At 37.6% G+C, this 27,563-nt stretch overlaps 1 long non-coding RNA gene across 1 annotated transcript; it reads left to right on the top strand.

The window, feature by feature from the left end:
- LOC110396969 lies at positions 9,936-12,185 on the top strand. The gene is made up of 3 exons (XR_002437420.1): positions 9,936-9,964; positions 10,799-10,886; positions 11,544-12,185. It is a non-coding gene; the product is annotated as an uncharacterized LOC110396969 (long non-coding RNA).

Genomic DNA, 27,563 nt, shown 5'->3' with positions numbered 1-27,563 from the left:
GGTTAGCCAAACTGGAGTAAATGGTTCATGTAATTTAAGAGTTACTGAATTGAACAAATCTTTGTTTGCTGTCCTTTTCATATGTTGCTGGAATATCATGCCCATAGCCAGATATTCATAACTCAGACGATATTTTTAATTTTGATTTTGCCAGCTTCATCTTAATGCTCCTCCTTCCATGTTTTTAGTGAAGAGAATAGCAGTCAAGTTGATGAAACTATTTAGCAGAGGTAAACATGGTAGAGTTTGGTCATTGCCCTGAAGTTCTCTCTTTTCAGCTGAACACCAGAAATAACCTGGCTGACAGGGACTTAAAATTTGACCAACTAACCTCTCTTCAGGTAAATGACAAGTGAAGATCTATATGGCTACGCATAAGAGAACAAGTGGTTGGAGTTTTTGTTTGTTTGTTTTTCCATCCTAGCCATTTCCATGATGCAACTGATAAATTTATACCAGAAGTTGTGTACCAGAACTAATGCAGTACAAGGGCTGCTCCAGTTTTCCACAAAGACAGTTGTTGGTGGCATGGCAGTAGAGGCTGAACGTTCCCACAAATATTCTGTTACATTTTCTTGCCATGTGACAGATGGCAGCAGAGGGGCAGTCTGACAGAATGACATCTGACATGGAAATGTGTATGAAGCAAAGGAGTGGCACTGAATTCCTACATGTGGAAACAATGGCACCCACTGACATTCACTGACACTTGCTGAACACATATGGAGACCAAAATGTGGATGTGAGTACTGTAAGATGATGGGTGATGCATTTCAGCAGTGATGACAGCAACAGTGGATCACTTCCTCTGGTGCAAGTTTTTACGAGTGTGGCATAAAGGCTCCTGTTCATCGCTGGTGAAAATGCATAGCTAATGGTGGTGCCTGTGTTGAAAAATAGTGTTTTGTAGTTGAGAATGTGCTTTATCAAATAGTGTTATTTTGTTCTTTATATCTGTGGTAGTTTCCATGGAAATAAATAGGAGCCATTAATTTTGGAGTGACCCAAGTATTTATGAATTGCTGTGAAAAGGAAGGACCAAGCAGGTTGAGATAATAACAGTAGATGACCTCTTAAACTAGCTTTATTGTCAGAAAAAAAATGAACCTGGAACCCCAATCTCTCATACTGATTCATCTTTCTTGTTTTATCCCTCATCCTTAGTTGTTTGGGAGTCCCTGTCTCTAACTGTATATGCACTTTGATAAGAAAAGTTTTGACGATGCTGCTGTTTAAGTTACCTATTTTGTGTATGGTTTGTATACATCTTGAGAGCATTTTGCTGTCTCATTCTTCAGTTGATCTCATCCGGCAAATTCATGAACCACAACCTAGAAATCTGAGGGGCCATTCCTTATAGTTTACAGACCCAATTCAGACATGCACACAAATTGTAGGTGAGATTCATTTAGGAACAAGAGCAAAGGCTCATCCATCGATATAAAAGCCACGGGGCTTCCATTTATTTACCTGCTAATTTTCTTGCTAGCCAGATAGGGAATGAGCCAGGAGGCAAAGATAGTAGAAAAAATTATTTACTCAGAGCAACAGAAATTAGATTAGCTGTTAGTAGATATTGTGCTTGGACAACAGCAAGCTTAATGAAAATGCTATGGAAACCTAAATACATTGTTATGGATGTTTGGGCAAGTAAGAATGGAGTTTTAAAAGGATATGCAAGTGGTTAGGCTCTGGACAGGGCTATCTGTCAGAAAGGCCTTATGTGGAACAAAGAAGATTGTTGCAGTCATTCAGACAGTGAATTGTTCTGCTAATTGGGTTTAATGGTAGATTTGTGCTCACACACCATTTTTTTAAAAAGTTGGTACAGGAAAAGACTGCTAGATCCCCCAGGTTGTTTTCTTCTGCCCACAGACTGGTTTTATACATCGCATTAGTGAGGTCTTTCTGAGCACAATTTCTTCCATAGAGGGACTTGTCACATAACCCTTGGGCAAGTTCTTCCTTAAGTGTGTCATGTATCCTGTGATTGACCTTCTGAATTCAGGACAGTTTCAGAATGAGACTGAGCCCTCACAGGCAGTTGCCATCCCTCATCCTCCAGAAACATGAGGAAATTCCTGGGGATGTGCTTTCTGTCCGCCTCCCTGGTTATCAAGTTGCTCAAGGGCACAGAGGTTCAGAGGAGGATTGAACGTGGACCAGCATTCTTGGGACACTAGGGAACAAGAAGAGAATATTAATATCAGGAAACCCAATACGGATTTGCAGATTATCAGCTGCTATGTACCTATGCATGAACTCACGTGGTGGTATCTGTGATGCTAATCCTGAAAGCTACAGATATCTGACCTAATTTCCTAAGACCAGCATTCATCACTACTGTCTGACTAAGTCTCTGGAGAATGCTATAACCTTCAGGAAAACTAAACCACAAGGATGGAATGGAAAAGGAAGAGTTGCCTCTGACAAAAGATGAAGTGGATAATTAAGAGACCTTCTCCACTGAGCAGGTAGGATACAGCTGAGACAGGTCCTGATCAATCTAAGGAAACAAATGCAAACATACCGGACAGGCTATTATACTGGAATATGACAATCAGCCTCTATGTGCTGGCTTGCTGTACAAGAGGCTAAGGAGAATAACTTTACAAGGAAGAGGGTGGCAGACTATTTGGGTGAATAAACTACCATAAATTGGTAATCATGTTTTAAAAAGATACAGTGGCTTATCAAACAAATATTGAAATGAAGAGTAAGATTTAATAACAATATCAATAACAATATTGCTCTAGAACTGTCTGGGAGGAAAATGAGAGTCAAATTAGATGGCTAATTCTTGCTACTACTGATGCATTCTGCTTTGACCAATTTACTTTGAAATCACTGGCACCTGTCCCCCCTGGTTTTTAAATTAGCAGAACTCAAGAGGTAAAATTAACAATCTTTATTACTGGAATCAACAGTTTTGTGTTATTAGCATTGCAGTAACTGTGATGGTGCAGGGATATGTGATAGGCAGAGTTCACAGGGAAAGATCCATAATTTCCTCGCATAGCTGGGAAAAAACAGGCAGGCTTTGTGCTTCACATGCTTTTCCCAGTCAGCGCTCCAATAGTCAAGCTGGGCAAGCATGGCTCAAGCACTCAGCTCACATCGATGCCTGAAATTGCTAGGCAGAATTCAAGAGCCTGGTCACTTGCAGTGCTGGCTCCCTCCACCTGCTGTTCGCTCTGTCTCCTGCAATGACAAGATAAGCCACCTCTGAAGTGTATATGCACATGAACTGGGGGCAAATTTGAACAGGGGCCAGTGCTTGTCTTTAACTGCTGAACGCTTTCAAATCCATGAAAGAAGATCACTAGGAAAGATGCTGGTATTTATTTTATGGCATTACTGGTGCAGCAGCTGCTAGATGGTATGCAGCATCATTTGAAAGGTTCTCAGTGAAACTTCCTATTCATTGTCAGCAGTGATTGCTTGGATAAACCTTGAAAAAAGTTGGTGTATGCAGTATGATCAAATGCAAAAATACTTGCTTTCTCAAAATTATTGTTAATTTGACTGCAGCTATAAAATATGTTTAAAATAGTTTCTTAAAGATTTCAGGTCTAGTATATTGGCCAGGCTGTGTGGCTTGAAATTAAACCCAAGTGAATAATACATTCTGAATAATTTGAACATTAACTCTTTTTCTTCTTACAGGGTTATCAAAGCATATCCCACTTTCCTCAGTTGTTTTTGAGAAGTATGCAAACTTTCTGTGATAAGTTTCAACTCTAAACTCTATGTGTGCATTTGGCATTTATTTCAGTATGTTTTTTCATTGTTAATATTTGATGCCATAGATTCATTTTCATTTTCAGTTAAGTTAGATATAAAAATGATTTATTGCAAAAAAATATTGTGCTATTTGATTGTAAAATCTAATACTTGTCAAAAAGCATGTTGAATGTGAATATTTTGTCACCAACTAATCTTTATACCACTTCACCCTGACTTTGATATCCATGGAGTATGTTAAAAACAAAGGAAATGAACATTAACAAAGTTTGTCTTGTGTGTGAACGGTTGCAGAGTGAAAATCGTTGAATTACAGAGATCTTTTTCATAGCATTCAGTCTTCTCTGCTGAATTGCTTGATGTGGTCTTTGTCCATCCATTTTGAAAAAAAAAAAAAAAAAAAAAAATCTACAATGTGTGTTTGGTGTGATAACATGTACTTAATACCTGAGATTTAGAAAAAGAAATCCTGTCCTGCCTTCTTTTCTTCCGGCAAGCTACTACAATGGTGACTATTTAGAAAAAATGTGTCCTAACTTGAAGTTAGCAGATTTTCCCAGTGTCTTTTGCAAGTTTTCAGATGATGGTTGGTTATCCCACAAGATATTTCATCCGAATCCTTCAGAGTATCTTTTCTCAGGTCTCATGTAATTGCAACTCTGTTTGATTGTATGTATGGTTTATTTCTTATGCATTTCCCTGGAGTATGATCAACTGAAGGAGAGGGGTAGCTGTTAAGGGTTAAATACTGCAGAGCTGAATAACCCACACACAGATGGTACATACGAAGCACAGCTTTCAAGACTCTCATGGCTGGATTGGTCAGCATTTGCTTTCTGCTGATTTGTAACCATTTACTATAATACACTTAACAATTATAGCCCGGTTCAGAAGGGAGCAGATGTACGCAAACTGTACATTGTACAAATTGATGTGAAATAAGGTAAAATAATGTAATCTCTACTTTTAGTTGTTGTCCATGTTTTGTACCCATCCAAAGTTCCTTTGGCATGGTGCTTTTCAGAAATGAAGACCTGAAAAGATGTGTTTGTTTCCTAAGTGTATTTTATAAGCTCAGTTTATAAATCTGCTTCAGGTACAGATTTATTTAAGAACTGCAGTAGGCTTCCTTCTTTGCCTGGTATGGACATAATACTACTTTCTGAGCTCTCAGGCTATGCACAGGAGCCTTGGGAACTGCTGGAGGTCACACTGTTGTCAGCTCAGAAATGCTAACAGGGGCTACAGTCTCCAGTTTTCCAATAAATCTGAGAGGGCTTGTGGAAGGCTAACTGGCTTTAAAGCTGCCTTTTAGTGCTGTCTGGTTCCAGAGCTGGCTTTAGGCAGGAGCTACTGCTGTGGATTTTAAAGGGTCTCTGTCAGTATTACAGCATCTGAGCATCTGGACATGTTCTAACAAGTAAACCATGCAAAAGAAATGTTGTGAGATAGCACACCTGACTGGGAGAAAAAAGGGGTGAGGGGTGTGGTCAGAAAGGTGGCCTTCACAAGAGACGTACAAATGTAACTATTGAATAAATTTTGCTAGGTTTTATTCCTGCTCCCTGAAAAGATTTGGGGTTGCAAAACCCTTTATATTTGCCCAACATTTCTGTAAAGACAATCAAATTAACCCAAATATCTGGAAGGTAGAGACAGTAGTAGATGTTGATAATTCATCAGACAAAATGTGTCAATCCCTCTTATTGCATGAGAGGTTCCTTTAGGCAATCACAAAAGCTTGCTGATTAACTTTTGCTTATTCATTCTGGCAGATGTGTCTCTTCAGTTCCTACAGAACCCAGAATGGGAGGTAGCTCTCCTCTAGAGTGAAAAAGCTAATCTAAATAGGCTTTTCAGGGAAATTACAAGAAGAGCCTGGATTAGGCAGACAGTTTTCATTGGTATGTGTTGTAACTCTATCTACTGTGAATTCATGAGGTTAGATTTAGGCTTTGAAGGGAGGGTCTGCATGCTTTTTTCAGAGGACACAATTTCCTTTGGTTGTGAGCTGATACAAGAAGTAGAGCTTTGCCTTTGCAGCCCTGCTCAAAGCATGACAGCAACTCCAGGAGCCCAAAGCATGTGACCCTGAATTCAAGTGCTCTCTCAGCAGGAGGGCTTGCTGTGCTGGGCTCTAGCTATTGCAATCTATCTGTGGGTGTCGTCATTAATTTCCCCCCATACTAAAATGGAAAATATATTCACATTCTCTGTTTCTTAGAAACCCAAATACAAGAGGTATTGAATTTATGAAAGAGCTTTAGCGATACACATTCCCTGGTTGATTTCATCAGGTTGGTCTACACCTAGGTAGAACATCCTGTTCTTCCTCAAGGGCACTGTTTTAAATGGACCAACAACATCAAAACCTTGTGGGTAACGAGAGCCAGGCCTAATTAGCAATAGTTGCAGCAACTCCCATTAAAAATGTTAAGTCTTAAGACTCATTATTTTTAATACAAAGCTTTAATTTCATGAACTTTCTGTCAGAACCCTCTCTGAGTGTGCTCCTGGCCCTGAGAAGTGACTCAGCCCAACCCCTGCCCTTGGCCCTGGAGCTGCATTTTGTGTCACCCCAGGCCTTCACTTCTACTGCAGCTATGCAGTAGGGCCAGCCTCCAGCTCAGCCACAGCCATGCCTGTGCCCAGCCACAGACCCTGTTGACCTGATCCCTGACCTGTGGGCTGACCTCAGACCCATCTTTTTATTGTGGCCCTACCCAGGTATCCCAGGGCTGTGTCACACTCATACTGCCCTCAGCTCTCCAGATCAACTTTGGACCTGCCCCACCACCATGGCCTGACCCATTGAGCAGCAAACCCAGATGAAGCTACCCCAGCTCTGTGGGGCTAGTATGGTCCCACAGCTGCTGAGACCTATTGTTCTCAGCTTCCACTATTTCCCCATTTCCCCAGGTGGCACTGACCCTCACTGCACCTTGGCATTGCATTGAAGAACAGTTCTCGATAACCTTAATTACTTTTATTTATTTATTTATGTATTTATGTATTTATTTATTTAAATCTGAATGAAAAGGGTACCAAATTTGCAAGCAACAGATTAAAAAGATTTAGAATAAGTAGGATCAGATCAAACTAGATTAGTTTTGGTAGAATGAAGACTCCTCATGAAATGCAGATTTTCTTTGATGGCCACAAATTGTGTGGGGATATTAGTGGTGCTTCGGAGTGTTAGGACACCCAAACTAATGTGAATGCCCAAATCAGTGTAGCTGTGATGAGGTGCCTTTATAGATTAGTTTGCTGTGCTTAACACTAGTATGAAAATAGCTTAAACAACTTGCTGAAACATCATAGTTGGTAATAGTTGGTGACACAAATAAGGCAACAATTCACTTTTCCTCCTCTCTCCCTTAGCAGTGAATACAATGGAGGTGCTTCATACAAATTATTAAGGGCACAACTTCTGTTTCTTCCCACAGGACAGCTCATATTCTATTACTATATGGTGATGGCAATACATTTCTGTAGTCATATTCACAAAGATGCCAAAAGTCATCTGACATGCAACTGCCATACTTTGTGTACTTTGTGGCCTATATTAGAAGAGCAATATGTGTCCAAATCTGTATAAATGTTTGAACTATGAGAATATTTATGTGTATGAGTACCTATATGTACATATACATATACAAAAGAAATGTATATGTATACATATACAAGACACTGATCCTGAGATATATTTATCAGCAGTACAAAGAAGCGTTATCACAGCTGTGAAAGCAATTTATGTATATGTGTTACAGATAACTACTTACCATACTAAAAACCAAATCACTAAAATGACACCAAAACACTTTACTAAAGGATTTGGGATTGTAGAGAGACAGAGACAGAAAGGAATTGACAAGCTAAAGCAAACATATATGGAAGTGTCTACAAGTCACTATGCCAGTTTCCTAAACAGAGATTCCTTTCAGGAAAGCTAGAGTTTATTGCATGGGTTGTAGGTGATGTGCTCAAATGATTTAGAGGCTTTTTGTATGTGATTGCTCTACCTTTTGTCACTACCTTCACCTACTATCTCATGATTTTCCTATTCCTATTTTTTCTTCATCTCTGTATAGGATTTTGTCTTCTCCCTGAAGCCTGGATGCTAGTAGGAAAGAGATTAGCACCTAACTCCACAGACTTCTTCATTAGCTAGGAAGAGCCATTACATTCTCAGCACAAACCGTGATAGAATTGTTAGATATATTCTTCTTCTGAAGACTAGAAGTGCTTCACTGAGAGTTTTATGGCTAGGAGATTTGACTGAATTACAATTTATAGTAAGATTATTTTGCCAATGGAAGCAGTATATGACTGTCTGGCTCCTGGAGGATATTCTTGACAAGTTTTATGTGTATGCTCTGAAGTTTGGAGATGCTAGAGCTCATCACCGAAGAGCTCAGTACAGGAACAAAAGTTATATTTTTTCAAGCACACTGAAAAGGCTTTTTTTTTTTTTTTTAATGGGAAGAAAGATCAAAGCTGACATAAAGAAAAGAAAACCAACCTGAATCATTTTATATGATAAAGTTATAAGAAACTTAAAATTTAAAACAGTGTAGTTTTCAATGAGATCAGGAAAGCCGGGGAGGGACTTTTTAATAAGGGCACATAGCAATAGGACAGGGGGAAATGGTTTTAAACTGGAAGAGGGTAGATTTAGACTAGATATTAGGAAGAAATTCTTTACTGTGAGGGTGGTGAGACACTGGAATAGGCTGCCCAGTGAGGTTGTGGATGCCCCCTCCCTGGAAGCATTCAAGGCCAGGCTGGATGAGGCTGTGAGCAACCTGGTCTAGAGGGAGGTGTCCCTGCCTATAGCAAGGGGGGTTGGAACTAGATGATCTTAAAGGTCCCTTCCAACACAAACCATTCTATGACTCTATGATATTCTTGTCTCACGTTCTCAGTCCTCTACTTCTTTTATTTGATAGATATGGCATTAAGAGAAATCCGTCTTGGCAATGGAGCCACATTAATAAATTTCTTCTAAACTTTTAATTCAGACTTCCCAGTGGCTTAAAAAATGCACGATGACTTCATCAAAAATCTATTTAGTTTCTTTCTAGATGGAAAGCTGATAAAATGCATTCACGGTAGAGAAAGAAAGCGGTAAGATACAGACTAAAATGCTGTAGGATGCATAACATATTGCAAATTACACAGGCATTAAGTAGGGAAATACCAAACTTTTATATAATGTGTTCTGAGAAGAATAAAACTTACGAAGAAATAGATTAAAAGTATAATTGAGTTGACGTAATACACTGAATAAATGTACTAAATGGTATCATTTTCAGTAGAACAAAGAAAATATAACAGAATGCGTGGCAAGCATACTGAAAAGGTAAAATTCTTTATGAAAAGATATACAGCTCCATGCACTATCAAAGATAATAAGTCAATAAACAAATCAATTGAATGAAACTTGTAACAAGCATGTGAAAGACTGAGCTGGAGGGCCACAAAATAGATGAACTGTAGAGTAATAGACTTCACTTTGGAATCTCTATAAGTAGCAACACATCAATGGAGGTAAAGATACAACGCAGAAGCAGAAATATACGTACCAACACATGAATAGAGAAATACATTAAATTCCTTTACCACAGAGTGTAAAGAGATGGGAAATGATAATAGTAAAATTATATCATAACAGATATTCATTATTACATTTCAGTTTAACTGCTAAATATTTGTCTTTAATTACTTACAGATTGTTTTTCTTACATTTTGTTGTATATAAAAATAACAATTGAAAATAAGTGCAATGAGATGTTATTGTGCTACATGTTTGGGTGGAATTTACAGCACTTTTGCTACCTCTTCTTGAGAGCTTTCTCTACTATCAGGAGAAAGCTATCATTTCTTCAGTGTGTAGTGATGTTGAGAATAATCTCACTTTATAAACATTAGTTGCCTGCTCTAAGCAATGCTTCTGCCATAAACAGTAAGTCTTCCAAAGTACACTTCTCTCTAATCTAAAGATGACTATTGTAGTGGAAATACCAAGTCAGGGCTAGAACCAGTGATTGAGCACCTAGTGGGAAGGCAGGGCCAACCCATGGGAGCTCAGGTGCATACAATGCACCTATGTGACCAGAAGGGGTGGAGCCAGGATCCTTCCCAGACCTTATTTAATGGTTGGAAGGGGGAGGCAAGTTTATCTTGCTGGAGATTTCTGCCTGCCTGAGGCCTTCTGAAGGTGAGCTGAGTCTTTTATTTGTTTCTGTGACTGTTGCATTTGAGTAAGTCCTCTCTTGCTGCAGCCTAGGACCTTGTTACTCTGCTGTCCTTGCTGTACTTCCTATCGTGTTACAACTATAAATAGAACCTTGTTAAGTTAGGTGAGAATCCTGTTAATAAATGAAATTAAGATGAATGAATGTACAAGTGTCTTCAATTGAGTAATTAATGCAAAGAGGCTCATGCGTTGTAAATTCATGAACTAACTCACTATGTAGGAATTTCCCCATATAAAAACTACAAATAGTCCTACTGACTTCCTTGTGAGGTTAACAAAGTGTAAAGAATGTTCTTGTCCACTTATAACTTGATTTTGCAAGATGTATGCAAGACAAAAGAGGGTAGTTAACTTATATTAAAGCTTACTGATTCTTTTATTCAATAGTTTTGTAATGTTAGTAGCTATCCCTTGCCTAAAATTTACATAGCTGCTGTTTCTTTGCTCCGTTCCTCATAGTCTTGGCTCCTCTGCCTTACTTTTTTTTTCTTACTCTACTATTGCAATAAAAAAAAGCATGGATTTTGCTACAGTTTTAGATGAGCATTCTTGCCAGCTAGAGTGGTGACAGTTATTAAGAAGGCTTTATGTCCTACACAATCCTGCATGAGAAGAGTCTGAAGGGAGATGTAGATTCAGAGTTCACAGAACTTAAAAGTAATTCAGTGTTTACTTTTTTAATATCTCATTGTAGCATTGATCTTGCAGCAACTCGTTTTTTTTCCTCTTTATCCTCAAGATTCTGTCTGCAGCTTGTTGACATTTTTACTCTGTTTACTGTTTTTGTCATTACAGCATTCAAACACGAATATCTGACCAGGAAATTTCTGGTTAGGGCTGCTCTTCATTTCCTGAAGATGGTCAAAATATATACGTCTATTGTGTAAGTACTGTATTACCCCTTTGCTTTAGAGCTATTTTTACAATATTTGCTTTATCCCCCAGTTTAGTCTATCTTCCTGAAAATGTTGAACGTGAAAATGTTGGACAGATCATATCAATGTATATTCTTTACTAACAAAACAGGGAAGGAGCTTGGCTCTGGGAAACACTGTGTTTCCACCTTCAGCATTGGCTCTTGTGAACATGGGGAAAAGGTTTAATTGATCTGTGCCTCCATTTCTCCATCTTTAAAGTTGAAAAATGTAATTATCGGTAGTTGTCTTAACATTTGAGATTAAAAAAAAAATGCTGGAAACAGATGATGTTTAGTTCTAATACAGTGTAATTCCAGTATGTTAGGAAGACTTTTCTTAAGCATCTCTCAGATCCTTAAAACTTCTGAATAATTTTCCAGTGGAAGGCTGTGCGGCATGTGCAAACTGATTATTCTAATTAATTTCTTTATATCTCACTGTTGACAATTTCTATAGCTTCGTTCTTTGTTGACAAAGCTAATTGTATTTGGTGTGAAGCTGTAACTTCACTGTCAGTACTGTACAGCATACTATGTAGTGTTCTGCCATATAATCAGTATTGAAAGTAATCTAGTAGAAAGTTTTTGAAATTTTAACCGATTCTTTTATACCTTGGTGTGCAGTTTAACAAGGTTCAATCATGGAAGATTTCTGAAACTTAAAACAGATTTTTTTTCTAAGGACAGTACACTACAATGTAGACTCCAGGAATAAAATTAAAAACTGTTGAAGTGACTTGGAATTAACATAGTCCTTGAATCCTTATGAGAAGGGCAAGTACCAAAACCAGAACTCTTTTTCTATCTGTGATACCTGGCTGCTCTCCTCTGCGGAAGAGAGAATGAGAAGGTTTGTTGAAGAAGTGAGAAGTGCTTTTGCTACAGCTATCCAGTTAAATTTCAGGTTGTGGGAAATCCTGATCTAGGATCTCTGGAACACTGTCTTACAGACTAGAATGTTGCTAAAACATGAACACCTCCTGATCAGATTTCAGAGGGAGAAATGTTAGCTTAGCACTTCATTATTTTGTTGTTGTGATAGGACTTTGAGTGTTCTCCTCACAAGAACTTTTTACCACTGAAAAAATTACTCAGTGTTTACGTATTTACAGATAACAGTATATTATATATGAACAGTTAGATATTCAAGAACTTGTCTCCTGATTTTTGTCAACTGTATTTGTAACATAATCCTTGTTCTTTAATGTTTAAACGTTACAGACAGACATTACTCTTTGCTGTGATTCTTGTTTGAAGTCATTAATAAATACATAAACGTTTATAACTTAGAACCACACATATGATTTTTCTTTTGTCCAGTAAACTAGTGATAACTCCGTGTGACAGAAACTAAACAAAAAAAGACATTAAAAATTATTTCTCCACTTCCGTGGGGAGCTTGAGGTCAGGGTGTTTGCCAGGTTGAAAAACTAGGGTCTGGAGCAGATTAGAGAGAGTGTCAAAGAGGAACAAAAATAAACTCATTTGCTTCTTGTTTGAAGAATTGTAGCTCCTGAGCTGAAGTTTCTGTGTAATTTCTAACAGTGTGTGTAGAAGGAAACATCTTGTAACTATACAAATTAGGCAAGAAATTACTTATGATTGCTTGTGACTGATTTCTTTTCTAACTGCAAAATGGGTGTATAGTACTCAAAAACCCATTTCTCAAAGAGTAGCATGCTCTTATTGATAGCTTTCTTGCTTTCTTATCCATTACTGCTCTCTTCCCATCTGTGTTAGTCATGTACTTGCAAGAGTACATCCAGTGTGAAAGAAGAAACCTAGTCTTCCCTGCATCATCATCTTCTAAACCACTAAAATATGTGCTTTAAAAGATTCAACTACCCTGAATTCATGCCCCTGGGAAGTTCTTGTTGTATAGGAGAATATTCTTGAAATACTGAGGAAACAAGAGTAAGATCACTCATCTTTGTAGGAATAAATAACTCTTTCTGTGAACAGAAGTGATTGATAACTAAGTATTTTAGTTTATTAGCAAGACTATAGAATATGCTCTTAATAGCAAGGAATAAGTGTAATGCACATTTATGTACACCTAGGCACCTTTCTATGGAGATGATGTTCCATCATGCTACCACTTAAATTGTGTTCTAGGCCCAAGAGTGTTCAAAGGAAAATGCAACAGATTTCGGAAAGAATTTAGTGCTTTCTGGAATTTTATTAAATGTTCTCATGAATGCTCTACAAAAAACCTGAGAAAAATGGGTGTGAGGATTTTTCTAAGAATTAAGAATTCATGAGAGGGACAAGAAGTGTTTTCTGGAGGTCTTAAATGGCAATGTTGCAGAAGCTTAGTTTGTCATGCATTAAGAATGAATGAGACAGCTCCTGTTGGTGGCTCAGGAAGAAGTGGTACCATTGCAAACAGCAGACTTGTTTATGCTTTCTACAAATAATATCCAGAGAGAAGAAACATCCTAATTATGTGTTAAACATTATTCACATTCACTTGAGGATGTTCTAATGTGTATAGTGGTTTGAACTGCAAAAAACCTGCTATTTCCATGGGATGTCTATGCCTAATATAGTAAATGCTAGCAAGACAGCTGTGTAGTATGCCATGATCTAAAACAGGTATAATAAGATATGAAAAGCTATCAAGATAAAATAATCTGCTATGGATTGGGAAGCCCAAGGGCACTGTCACTTCCTGGAGAAGAAGCTGTATGACCCTTTCACAGGAAAAGGGTTTGTAATGATAGTGGCATTATAAGAGAGAGCCACAGTCATACAAACTCATCTTCAGGCAGATATGGTTCCGTGTTGTGAAATACAGTCAGAGGTATTTCTTACTACACTCACAGCTAAAGCTTCTGTTGGTTAATCAGAATTCTAGCAGGCTACTGAAACCTACTTTGTCTTTTTTAACTACTGTTTGCTCTTTCCAGTGTTTACCAGATATGGATCAATAAAATGAGATCTTATCAGCCTTTCTTTCTGAGAGCTTTAAAACTCTGAAAATGTGAGCTGCATATAATTATGATGATTGTGAGTAGTAATTCCTGGTAAACTTCTCTTATAGGCAAATTAAGAAAAATAATTATTTACATTGGTGCATTCATCTTGTCAGACCGTAAACCCTGATATGGCAGTAAGTTATAGCACATAGTGTCTTTTGTCCAGGTCATCTAGAAGCTGCATTCTATTTGAACTACAAAAAGTCTGGGGAAAAAAAAATTCTTTAGCAGGATAAACTCTCCAACAAGCTTAAAAGAATTCCAATAGCAAGATGTTGTAAATTCTTCAGCCAGTGGAGTTTGTAGCATATATTTAATGTTACAAAAAATCTTTCTGTAATATCTAGTAAACATTTTAAAAAAAGAAAAAAGATTTTAAAAATGACATTAACAATATTCCTGTTCTCCAAACTTTACTTCCTGGAATCAGTGTTCTAAATAAGATATATTAATAACAATTAATATAAACAATTCCTTCATGGTAGAAACTGAGATAAATTTAAATGAACAGTGTGAGTTCACCATCTTTTGAAGGAGCATCCACACTTTCTAGCTTAACTCCTCAATCAGGATATAATTTCGAATCCAATTTTTTTTCCAAAGCATTCATATGGCAGTAGTAACTACGACTAAAAGCACATAGATCTGACAGTCAGAAGAGCAATAATTCATTATAGAATAATGTCACAGGACATCTTGCAGCAATTCTGTCACCAACTACTTTGTTACTTAAAACCATGGGTATTTGGCTGTCACAGGTTTTGGATTATACTCATGTTGAAATGAGAGTGAAGAAAGAAATTGTAGAGACTTCAACATTTTAGCACAGGAACAAGACAAATTAGGCCAAAACTTACCCACATGTTCACCTTTAAAAAGAATATTCTCTGTCAGCTCAACTGCATTGAAAATGCGCAAATCATGATGTCATGGTTTTGTGATTTTCGGTTATTGGTATTCCACATCATAACATCATGTAGTGAATGTACCTGGTTCTCAGAAGAGAAGGACTACTACAGTCCCCACGGCACTTTGCTCCTCTGTTACCATTTTCCAGCCAGAGGGAAAAGATAAAAGCTCCCAGTATAAAAGCTTGCAGATCACGAGGCCTCGTCCCTTTTCTGCCCGTCTCTCGTCTTGGCGGCACCTTGCTCTCCAGCCATCTTATCATCAGTAGTAGAGTAAGGCCTACCTTGATTTTGGGACATTCTCTCTCTCTGTACTGGATTTATCAGCTTAAATTGTAATTATATTGTATTATAGTGTGTTGTTTTGCATTCCGATATTTTATTTAGTAAATTAGTTTGTTTCTCCTCAGATTGTTGCCGCTGTTCTTTGCTCTCAGGGCCATCTCCTTACCCTTTTCCCCTTTTCCCTTTTCCCGGGGCGTGGACCTGTGCATCCCCCGTCCCCTTTGTCACGGAACCGGGCTTAACGCCCGTAAACCACTGACACATGAAAAATATAATAATGATATGGTTTAAGCAGAAGAAACAGCAAGTTTTAAAGCTTGATTCATGTTTCCAATATTATCTTTGCCAGGTTGTTCAAATTCTCTACTTCAGTCTATAGTCTTTCTGATTACCATACGATTTTTAAGGAACCATCAAGAAAAAATTGTTTTATAATGGTAGTAATAGTAGAAAGTACTAACTTTACTAATCACGACAAAGTCCTCTATAATATGAATGTTCAGTATCTGAAAATAAAATAGAAGAAATATCAGCACAGATTAATCAACCATAAAATGACCACACATCTTTTTGTTGTGGCTGTGAAGAAAGGCCAATCATAATCCTGAGATGCAACCAAAGAGTTTTTTTCTAGAAAAGATCGGATAGTCTGTGAATGCCTTTGTCTGGAGAATTGTGTGCAGTTCTGTCTGCTCATATTCTGAATGCAGTTGTTCAGAAGGAATATGGAGCTACAGGAGGCCTGAGGTGGCAAGAAATTGTGATAGTGCTCTGTAAACTTTGAAAAAGAGCTTGCTTTGTTTACCTTAGCTAAGTGGAGCCTGAGAAGAAACACTTCTTTTCTCTACATATGCTCTGAGGAGGTGCACTTACACAAGAAGAAGGGAATGAGTGTTAAACTTGTTGTAACTAAACTTAGGCTGGAAGTTAGAATAAAGTTCCTAACCAAAAAGGTAGGAGATCTAAAAGAAGATTCCAGTAGGAGGAGCGTAGGTAGGCATCCGAAACGCATTTGGACTCCTTCATGAAAAGGACTATATGACATGTAACAGCAAGAGATTGATAGGCTTTTATGTTGTCAGATATGTAAATTCTGTAATATAAATCTGCCAGAGTTTCAGTTATAAAAATGATTTTTTTTTTTAGTGAGAGACTTAGAATATTTGTGCTTAGGTAATGGAGGAAACTTTGAGAATGTGCATGGTTTTAAGGGAAAATATGCCGCTCGTTGCTGCTGTATATTTTCAGTGAGGAAGGCAGTATGAAGCAGTGAAGTGGCTCAAGGCTGTAGTTGTTCTAAGACATGCAGAATACCTTGGTGTGTTATTGGCTTAACTCAAAGATTGTCCTGTCTAAGTCTCTCTGGAACTGGATTTATGGTAGCAATGAAGAAGTTCAATGCTAATATTTGTTTGTGTTATTTGAGAGTAATTGTGTCTGAAAACAAATTGTACACAGCTATGAGCTAACAAGTCCAGTAAGTCTGAAGTAATCTTGATAACCTATAAGAAGTAACTGGATGTATGTAGAGATCTTATCTGCTCCTCTTATTGGATATTTGTTTTTTGTAACTCATGTTCACAAACTACTGTAGTGTTGACACCAGCTTGCTCTAAAATAATCACATTTCAGTGCTGCTAAGGAAAGCTGTTCCCCATATTTGGCTCTCAAAATGCATCACTCTGAGCATAAACTGGGTCACTGCACGCTATTTCCATTTTGACATTAGATCGTATGTGTGTATTGTGAGGGGTTGAACTTTAAATCAATCCAGAAACTATAGCCAGTACAGAATGGGACACCTGATATGAAAATACTGCATTTTAGCAGAATACAGGCCAAACTGTATTCTCACAAACATCCATGCTAGATTCCAGGTGCAGCTGAAAATTTGAATAATTTTGCAAGAATGATCCAGATCTATGATTTTTCAGAACCAGTTCTATATCCTGCCACAGCTCTGGGTCAGCAGAAGCATTTGATTAAGTAACTAGGAGAAGAAATGAGTAATAAGAAAAAAAAATTGTTTTGAGTTGTTACTTCTCTTATATTTTATTATTTTTTTTAATGGAACTCCAGCTTTGAATCTATTGTTTCCTGTCTTGTTTAGTCTTATATTGCCAAAATTTAATCTTCTTGTGTGCTCAAGAGACCATTAACCTCTTTACCTAGACTGAGGGGGAAAAAAAGTGAAACAAGAAAATGACGCTTGTAAGAAAGGACATTGTTATTGGATTTGATTCTTACTGTAGAGTTGCTTTGTTGGAATCTCTGTATAGAAGAGACCCTTAAAGATTAGGATTAAAGATTGGGGCACACTCTATCCTCTCATGTGCTACGCTTTACAGTATTAAAGAATAGCAAGGGCTTGTATTTATATCTAACATATAGCTGAATCCCTGCAGATGCCAGCTATGCCCTTCTAGTCTCCATAAGACATCACTTCAGTCAAGATTTCTTTTTCCTCAAGATTCCAGGCATCTGTACTTGAAACATGTATTTATTACACTCAGGATATGAAAGATGTATAAAAATCAAATGTCAAGGTTTCTTCTGTTTGTTTTTCTTTCCAAAGAAAGGCGCTCATTCTCTCTTTTGTGGGGATTTTGAGTAAGATGACAAATAAATTACGAAGCTTGAGAAAATTGCTTCCAGACAACACTAGAAAAGAACAGAAAGCCGCTGAAACCAGTTGACTCAGCCCTGGTTCCTTCCAATGAAAAAGAAAAAACCATCTGGTCTCAGAAGCAGAAGGACTAAACTTTGAGAATGAACTGAGATTTTGATGAGTAAAATACAGGCAAAACTAAAATCTTCATTTTTGTGCATGCATGTGAAAAATAGATATTCTACTAGAGTATTTCCACTTTAGGAAGCAAAAAGATGTTTAATTTTTGTTTTTCTTAATTTTTTCTGTTAGCTTTTATAAATATTAAAAAATATAAAGAAGTTAAAAACCCATGATACACTTATGTATGTAGACATCTCTGTTAATATCTCCTGTAATTGTCTCTTTGTATGATGCGAGTGGACAGTTCTGTGTTGCAAAACATGAAGTGCATCTGTGCATCATTAGGTCTTATAATCTGTGTACCAAAACCAGTAATAGGGAAGGGCTATGCATTTCCCAGTTGCATTTCTATCCTTTGGTTTTTCCTTCTGTAGTCTAAAATACCAGGTGTGTTTGGTTAACTGTCTGCAAACATGCTGGGCCAACTGCTTCCAGCAGATGTGAGTCAGAGTTCTCCAGAGATGCTCAGAACTGCACACCATATTTGTAACACTCAGATCTGGTTGGGAGAGAGCGCTTGTGGGAGATGGTCGTGAGAGTCTCATACACTGTGCAACTTGCACTAAATGGGCTAAAAGGTGATAGAAGCAAGAAAGAATTACAGCATGTTCAGCATTTCAGTGGTAACCTCTTCAGAGAAACAACACCATCATTTAGTCACAAAAACATTGCTATGTTTTAGTGATAGCAGTGCTGAACACAGGATGACAGAAATGTGTACTTGTTGGATGGCGAATGCACAACAAAGTCAGAGCACTTACCCAACGGCAGTGATACCACCAGGAGTCCAGCTGTGCAGTACTGCTGTCTTGTGTCCTACTAAGTGAAATACTGGACTAATTGTAGAGCTAAATTAAGTTCTAATCTATTGTCACTAATGACAATATAATATAAAATAATATAAAACTAATGTAAGAACCTGTCTTTCATGTTCAAGTTTATGAAAGCACTGATTTTGGTTTGGGGGATTTAACTGTGATTTTCAAACATAAAAACATAAGCTACTTTATATTTAGAATACATAAAGTCACAAACAAAATACATGTTCTCTCCTTGCTAAGTTACAAAGTCAAGTGAAGAGTGGAAGCTGTTTCTTTCATATTCTCTCAAACCAGGATAAGCGGTGGGGCTGACTCCTTCATAAGCAAGGCCTTGAGGCTCAATGGGAGCCTGGCAGAACCCCCTTCAGTGGGGCCAGCTCATGCAGGCTGGCCAGCACACTGCTTGGCTGTGGACTGAGAGGATGCTGCTACCAGCTCAGACCCCTTGTCTGATGTGGTGGAGAAAACATCCATCCCTGTACATGCATGCATACGCTGGCTCACATGCATGCACCAACAGTGTGTACACACGTGTCCTTGTCAATGTCTGCTAAGCTACCTACCTGCTTCACTTTCCTCTTATTTTTTCATAATTCAGCTGAGACAGACTGCTCTGAGCTGGAAATATTAATAACAGGAATTGCTGGAAGAACATATGCCTGCTTTGTATGCACAGTTTGTGCTGCTGGGGAGCCTCTCCTACCTAACAAGCAAGTTCTTCTCTCATTGTTATGCATTTTTTGCCATCCTTCATTGCTATCTGAAATAAACTGACATTTTTTTGGCAGTAAAAAAGTTCAGTTGAACCTATTTGAGCCTTCAAAAACATCTGATGCTGTAAGAAAGCATTGTATAGCTTACTGTGTAATCATAGAGACAAATATTCTACAAATGAGTGAAACTGCAGTAGTGATGTGGCAAGGGCAGTGCCAAAAGATGCTGGCATGGTGTTACTCACAATTCTCACTGAAGCCTATGGTTATTTTTTCACTCTGTAATTTTGTCATAAATTTCCTGAGATGAGCTGCTGTGACAAGGCACTTAGGGCTTTGAGCAACCTGGTCTAACGGGAGGCATCCCTGGCTTTATCAGGGGGATTGGAACTAGGTGTTTTTAATGATCTCTTCCAACCTAAACCATTCTATGCAACATGATACCACATTTTTCTGCGACTTCTCATTGCTTCCTGACCAGGAATTCTTCAGGAAAAATCCTGAAGGTACAGATGGAGACTCAAATTCTGTTCATGTGTAACAGTAAATTATCAGATTAAAGGCTCAGATTCCTCAGTAAAGAAGGTACTTGAACTGTGTGAATTTGATAACTGATTCTGTAAAGTCTTCATGTTTCCCAAAACAAATACACATGTATTTCCTTAGAAGAGCCTGGCCTTCTCAGCCCATCTCTTTCTCTCTTTCACAAACTAATCTCCCTGTGCCTGTGTGGTCTCAACAATGCATAATCCATCCCTTCATTACTTTGACTGGCTCTAATCCATAAAAATGTTTCCTTCATTTCGTGTTTTAAATCCTGAAAGACAGCCCAGTATGGAACTGATGCTGTTTGGTGCTGTATAACTTTACCACTCCATTCATAATCTGTACCAGAGCAGCCATACTAGCATTTAAGACTCAGTGCCACTACAGCTCACTCATCTGCTACTGATATTTCTCAGGTCTGATTTCATTGCTGTAGATATTAGTGATTGCGTGACTGTTACGTTATGTTTTACAAGTAGAGCTAAGACTACAGTGATATGAAGAAATTTCCTCTAAGCTGTCAAAATTTAAAATTTTAAGTTTAAATACTTTATCTTGAAATATGGAAATATGTAAGAATTATACATACATTTTCTTCATAAATTTTAAATTACACCAAGAAAACTTTCTTAGGTAAAAAATAAAAGTTGATATTTCAAAAGTAGCAAAAAAAATTTTAGCCAAAATTTGCTCTTGGGAGAACTAATAAATTTAAGTACTGACTACATTGGTTATGAAAGTTTTAATGAGAAATGTATGCTTGATGCATGTAAAATGAGAGCTCTGTGTGAACTGGGAACAAACCAGATTTTTAGGAGGATTTTCACAATGTTCCACTCCAATATAGAATGAAATAAATGAAATTCAGAGTTTCCTCTGAAGAAAAAATGTGGAAAATACTTGATTAAGCCATTTACTTCAGATAAAATGAGATTTTCACTTTTCAGTTTTTTGGGGTTTTATATAAGGAACCTTGAAAATGAAACCTTGAGTAGATTTATGAAAAGGGCAATTTTTCTTCTTTTGGAATTCTTATCTTTGCATGAAACAACTTGCTTTTGAAACGTTTGCCAACAGAAAAAAACATACTTGTAAGATTTCTAGTGAGCTTGAGATACTAAAAAATTGCTGGAAGTGAAGCTAGGAGTGAAATACTAAATTTTAAGACTGCTAACCTCCAGCTAAACTCTGCTTGACAAAGTAGGTCAATGGCAACTCACCAGAGAACAGCAGCAACTTTACAAGCAAGTTCCAGCTATAAACACAAGATAAAACTGATTTGATCAATAACGTGACCCAGTACAATCACAAGAACAGTGCTTTGAAATATCTACTATCTCCTTGATGGAGTTGCAGGAAAGGAGTATTTTCCAGATCTGTCAGTATTGTCACACAGAAAAATTTTATTGAGCTGTTAAATAACTAAATAAGATTTTTTTTTTTACTGCATAACCTCACGCTGAAATAATATGATACAATGCATTTGCCAGATAAAACATGGTGTGGACTAGTTTGTTCTCCAGATGGTTTTCTAAAGGAACATTGAAAGCCTTTTGGTTAAACATTTTCAGATAGCCAGGCATATAATGGTAATATTTAATTATAGCTAAATTCTTGTAAATAGTCCAAAGTAAAACTGTTCTAGTTATTCCATAATCATGAAACCATGAAAATGGAACTTTTTTCTTTTTCTGGATGATTTCTGAGCTTCAAATGTGTAAGAATCAAAGCAAATGATGTTTTAGATATAGTGAAGAGCAGTTGCAGTGGGATAAATAAAAGTGGTTTTGCTCGTTCACCTGTCTCTTATCTTGAACTTGAAGGCCTTTCAGCGTTTGTCTTTCACCAGTGATCCTATTGAATTGTGGTCCAGAATGATTGAATAAACCTGCTTCAAGACCTGTTTCTAGTTTTGAATAATCTGGATTTTGAAAGCCCTGAATGTTTGGTGTAAAAATGAAATAAAATTTCTATGTGGGTTATTGTGAAAGAAAACATCTGACAATGCCTCCTCCTCTTCTCATTAAGTTACTCAATTTGAGGTTTTTTATCAGTGCTCTGGTTTACCAGTCTGAATGGAGTTGAATTATCAAAAATGAGTGGATGCAGTTGTGTTGTGATGCCTACTGAGTGAGAAGCAATTAATGCTGGAGATGTAAATTAGCAATGTTTTAAATTTTATAGGAGGAAGAACATAGTCAACAATGTTTGCGTTAAGAAATATCTACCAAGACTCTTCTTAAAGTATATGTTATTTTTAGAACAGACTTCAGCACTTAGACTTTTAAGTTTTGCTGAAAGTTGGTCATAAATAGATTTTATCTGTCCAGTATCATCATCTGGAGAAGAGGAGGCTCAGGGGAGACCTTATTGCTCTCTATAACTACCTGAAGGGAGGTTGTAGTGAGCTGGGGGTCGGCCTCTTCTCTCTTGTAGCTAGTGACAGGACGAGGGGGAATGGCCTCAAGTTGCACCAGGGGAGATTTAGGCTGGACATTAGGAAATACTACTTTTCTGAAAGAGCGGTCAGGCGCTGGAATGGGCTGCCCAGGGAGGTGGTTGAGTCACCGTCCCTGGAGGTGTTCAAGAAACATTTAGATGTTGTGTTGAGAGACATGGTTTAGTGGGGTTATAGGGGGGGTAGGTGGATGGTTGGACTTTTCCAACCTAGCTGATTCTGTGAAATCAGAGGTGCTTCATAAGCATCCTCAAATGAAACATATAAGGTAAACATACACTTCTACTTTGAGTGTTGTCTGTATAATCTGAATGTATATTCATTTTATAATGAATCTTCCTATAGTAGAGGCTTGAGTCAGACCCTATTTTGCCTTTGATATGTGGTCTTTGCTCCCCATGGATTAATTTCCTTTACATCATCTCAGCTACTCTGTGGCATCAGAATACTTTACCAGTGAAGCAAAGCATTTTTCCAAAAGCCCCACCTTTTTGTATATTATTTTATTCATAGCTTTCAGGAGAGGGCTGCTTTTTTAGTTATTCAATTTTATATTCCTTCTCTCAGCTCTATAAAGCAAAATTAAGGTTTCACTGAGCTCTGACCACATAGTACTTTTTGTGTCCTTGTCTCCTGTGTTACCTTGGGATTTCCATTCCCCTCCAGTTGATTAATATTTTGCTTTCGCGCTTCTATCATGACCTTGTCAGTTTCTGCAGGTGGTTTCATAGCCTACCTGTCTTTCAATAAGCAAATTTTTCCCATTGACATCCATTTTGTCCAACCTTGGACAAAATACAAAAGAATAATGCAAAAAAGCTACACTTATTGGAAGTAACTTTTCTTTCTCCTTCGTTGCTCATCCATATACATTCACACTGTGGGTGATTCCATCCACTTCATATACTCATTAATTACCTAAAGGTGAAACTCCTGTTACAGCTTCTTCTGAAAGACAGGATAGGAGGATTGAAGTCTTCACAGGCATTATGGTGTAGATTCAGAAGTTATATTCTTATGCAACAGTAAAGCCAGAGAAGAAAAAGAGGAGTAAGATTCTGTTCCGAGTAAAGTGGAAAAAATAACTCACAAAGGTCTTAGATGAACTTGGTTTAATACCAACAAGTAACATTTATGATTATATGTTGTTGGTTTCCTTCACTTTTGTACCTTCAGTTATGAAATTGAGAACTTTAGCTTTTCTTGATTAAACTTTTTTTTTCCATTTGAAGCTTGTCTGGTAGAAAGACAATCTAGATAAAGCAGACTTCTCTGCAGAGTAACTACTCCAGACAAAATTTATTTGTACATGCAACATCCTTCCTCCCTTCTAGAAGGTGAGGTATGTATTTTGCCAGGATTTTAGGACTAGCTTGAAAGTGCTATGAAAAACTTTATAGGACTCCAACAAGACAGAACTTAGTAGAATATTTATCTATGAACAAATTAGTTGTCTTATGAGCATTTGTTCCATTACTCAGAAGGAAACATTTTGCTAGGCTGAGGCTGCAAATGATCTATTACCACTGAATTAAAGGCCCACTTGAAGAAGAATGAAATTTCTTTTCTCATAGGCTACTTCAGAAACCTATGAAAGTGTTGTATATGTTCATTAATGTCTGTTGCATAGAATCTTTGAATTCACTTGGTAACGATGACCTAATGACTAAATTTGTCTACTTGATTGACATACACAAACTTATTTAAATTCTGCAAGTCATACTGAAAATCTTAATTTAGTGGTTTTGCCTGTGGTTGAAAATAAAAAAGAGCTAATATAAGAAAAAAAGCTTGATTAACCATTTTACCTGAAGAAGCAAATACAAATCTGGCATCTTTTAAAATTTAGGCTGATAGTCCATTGGAACGGAATACTTGTAAGCCTAATTGCTTGATCATACACAGATACTAAATACTAGACAACCAGATACTCTAGTGGAAAACACTCAATTTTCAAGAATTGTTTGTATCAATCCTGAAATCATTAATGTTTGTATATTGTTATTAGTGCTCAAGAGCAGATCATTTTCTTACTTGACAGTATTTGTAAGGGTATGGTTACAAACTACTATCTCCTCTAATATTCATTATAATATATTGTGCAGTATGCCTGGCATCTCCCTTTGAAAACCTGCACACTTCAATAACAATATAGTTTTCCCAATTCTTAATGGGATGCCAAGATTTGTCACCTTTCTTTGTATCAGTTATCCTTTTATTTTTGGACATTGTTTTCTGATCCCAAGAACCTCTCCTTGAGTGTGAGGCTTATTGTTCTTGCAGCTGAGCATGTATCATGCATTCACCTGTGCAGTTTCAATTGTGACATGGGTAAAGAGATATGACTCATCTCACATGGGGGAGTCTGTATTAGTCACCTGTTCCTTTCATTCTTCATCCAGAAATATCAAGCAAAAATTGAGACTGAGGTTCATGTATTCATACCCATTAATTCTCATCCTTAGTTCTCAAGGTAGAAGAAAGAATTACATGCTCTGTGATAACAATTATGAAGTCTAAACATGGAAGTATAATTCTCTGCTTCCCCAGATGCTACCCTGGCAGTTACCATCAACTATTGTCCTGATAGGATAAATCAGCTTTTGTCCATTTCATTGCACCTAACTTCTGGGGAAAAAAATATTATTACTATTTCGAAGGTCCATCCAGCCACTATAACACTGTTATTTGTGACACTGAATATGTCAAAAATGTATTTGATCACTGTAGTGATGAATTAGTCCTATTAATTTCAGATTTCAAGCCTTTCAATGATAGGCAGTCTTCAGTAGAGCCTATGATATGCACCGTTGGAAGCTGCAGCTCTATGAACTGCTTATTGTCATTGTTTCCTATTCCTCTAATTCTATTATGCTTATCACATGAAGAGCAGTTTAATAACAAATACGTTAGCAGAACACAGAGGATATATGAATCCCGACATTCCAGCCAGTGGTTGTTTGGTACTTGTGCCTCTCTTCTGTCTGCACACAGAATTTGTCAAAATCACAAAGCAGAATCACACTGCTGTCTTCCTTTCAAACCTTCATGAAAGTTATGACAGACTCCAAACTCTAATGCTACCTGTTACTTGTACAAAAGCAAATGCAGTGGAACAAAATACTCAGGAAGTCATAACATCAAACTCATGACATCAGAAATGCTAGATGAGAGAAGTCTGAAAAAAATCAATCCTAACCAATGTTTCTTGCAGGATGAGTGTCCTTTCTCCAAAACCTCAGTAGATGGCAGGGACTCTGTGGGTTGAAATAAACACTGAAGTCTTCTCTGCATTCTTAGGAATGATTCTTCCTTTCTGTTTCCTCCAGAGCTCACCATCGAGTCAGTACCATGGTGTAAAGCAGGCAGCTTGTTCCTCTCTGAGGTTTCCCAGGCGGTGCTTCTCGCACTGCTTTTTCCACTCTGCATTCAAAAAAGTTCTGCAGAGTTGAACTTGCCCCTGGGGAAAGAACAATTCCCCAAGGGACATGACAGGACATATACACTGGGTTTATACAGTAAACTTGAGAAAATGTATCTCTTTCATCCACAACAGAAAAGGAGTAAAGTGCTCTAAAATAGGAATCATTTAAACATAAAATCTTTTATTTAAGAAGATTTTATCACGTTATATAGAAATTGAATTTTGGCTACTGTTTTTTTCACTTGCTCTAGGGGAGTTTCCTTTGTGCTTTTCAGCACACAGAACACCTCTTTTCTAATGTTAATACTTTCCTCTTGGGTTTCAGAATGGCCAGGGCTTACTATCAAATAAAACTCCTTTCATTTACATTCCCTATAGCACCAACGGTCTTCAAGATGGTGCTATGATTCATAACAATTTATTTCAGCTGAGTTGGGCTAAACCACTTTTCTGATGTAGGAACCTCTCTGAACAAAGAACTGGTAGGAAAGCAAGTCACTAAATCACTAGTCTCTAAATCATTCTGCAAATTTAGACCTTTGGAAGAACATTTAAAAACTAAATCTTATCATATGGAATCCTTAGAATTCACTCTTCAGGGCATTCTGTTTCGAAGACTCAAAGAGTGTAGACTATCATCGGAGGTGACAGATAATGACCTAATGTGGGATTATCAGATTAGGGACACACCTCCCTCATCAAGCATAGTCTTTTGGAACTTCAGTAGCTCCAGTGAGTGAGTTCTTGGTATCAGCCAGGCAGCTCTCTGGAGTTTTGGGCACAACTTCTTCAGGGACTATTGCCCTTTCACACCACAGGATGGGACAGTGCACAGAAGAGCAATTCTGTTACCACTACACGAGTCAAAGGCTACAAGATTATCTCCTTCACTTTCATAACATGATTACAGGGAGCCTTGAATCACCCAGAAGGTGAACAGTCTTTCTGTCACCTCCTGACAGAAAGAGAAATTATTGCATAGGTCTTAAAGTAATGCCTCCTGTTTATTTCCATGGCAACTACGATGGATACAGAGAGCACAACAACACCATTTGATAGATCGAATTCTCAGCTATAAAATGCCATTTTTCAACAGTCACCATTGCCAGTGATGAACAAAAGCCTGTATGCCACACCTGTAACAGTCTGCACCAGCAGAGGTGACCCACTGTTGCTGATGCTACACACCACCCACCACCTCGCTGTACTCACATCCACTGTTTGCTCTCCATAAACATTCAGCAGGCATCAGTGAATGTCAATAGGTGCAACCCATTCCAGTGACACACCTTTGCTTCATATGCACCTGCATGTCTGATACCAGTTTGTCTGACTGCCCCTCTGCTGCCATCTGTCACACAGAAACAAAATGTAACTGGATATTGGTGGGAAGGTTCAACCTCTACTGCCATACTACCGACAGCCTCTGATGCTGTGGGCCAACATCATAAAATATGAGGTGTTAGTTTTGGAGCAGCCCTCATAATACACGAATACAGGTTCTTTGAAAAGTTTTCCTGATGACTGTTAACTCATTTGCTTTTTTTTCTTTTTCCCATAAAGTCCTCAGAGACCTTTACTTTTAACAAACAAACAATTTGTATGACTACTGATGTTTCAGAGTGAAATCAGTGATCACAGAATCTCTTGTAGTGACAGTTTTATAGTCCCAAAATGCCAGCAATTCTTAGAACTAAATGCAAAATATATTTTTTCAAAT

The sequence above is a fragment of the Numida meleagris genome, chromosome 3, assembly GCF_002078875.1.
Source record: "Numida meleagris isolate 19003 breed g44 Domestic line chromosome 3, NumMel1.0, whole genome shotgun sequence".
NCBI lineage: Eukaryota > Metazoa > Chordata > Aves > Galliformes > Numididae > Numida > Numida meleagris.
The sequence above is the reverse complement of the archived record's forward strand: the minus strand, read 5'-3'. Positions and strand labels throughout refer to the sequence as shown.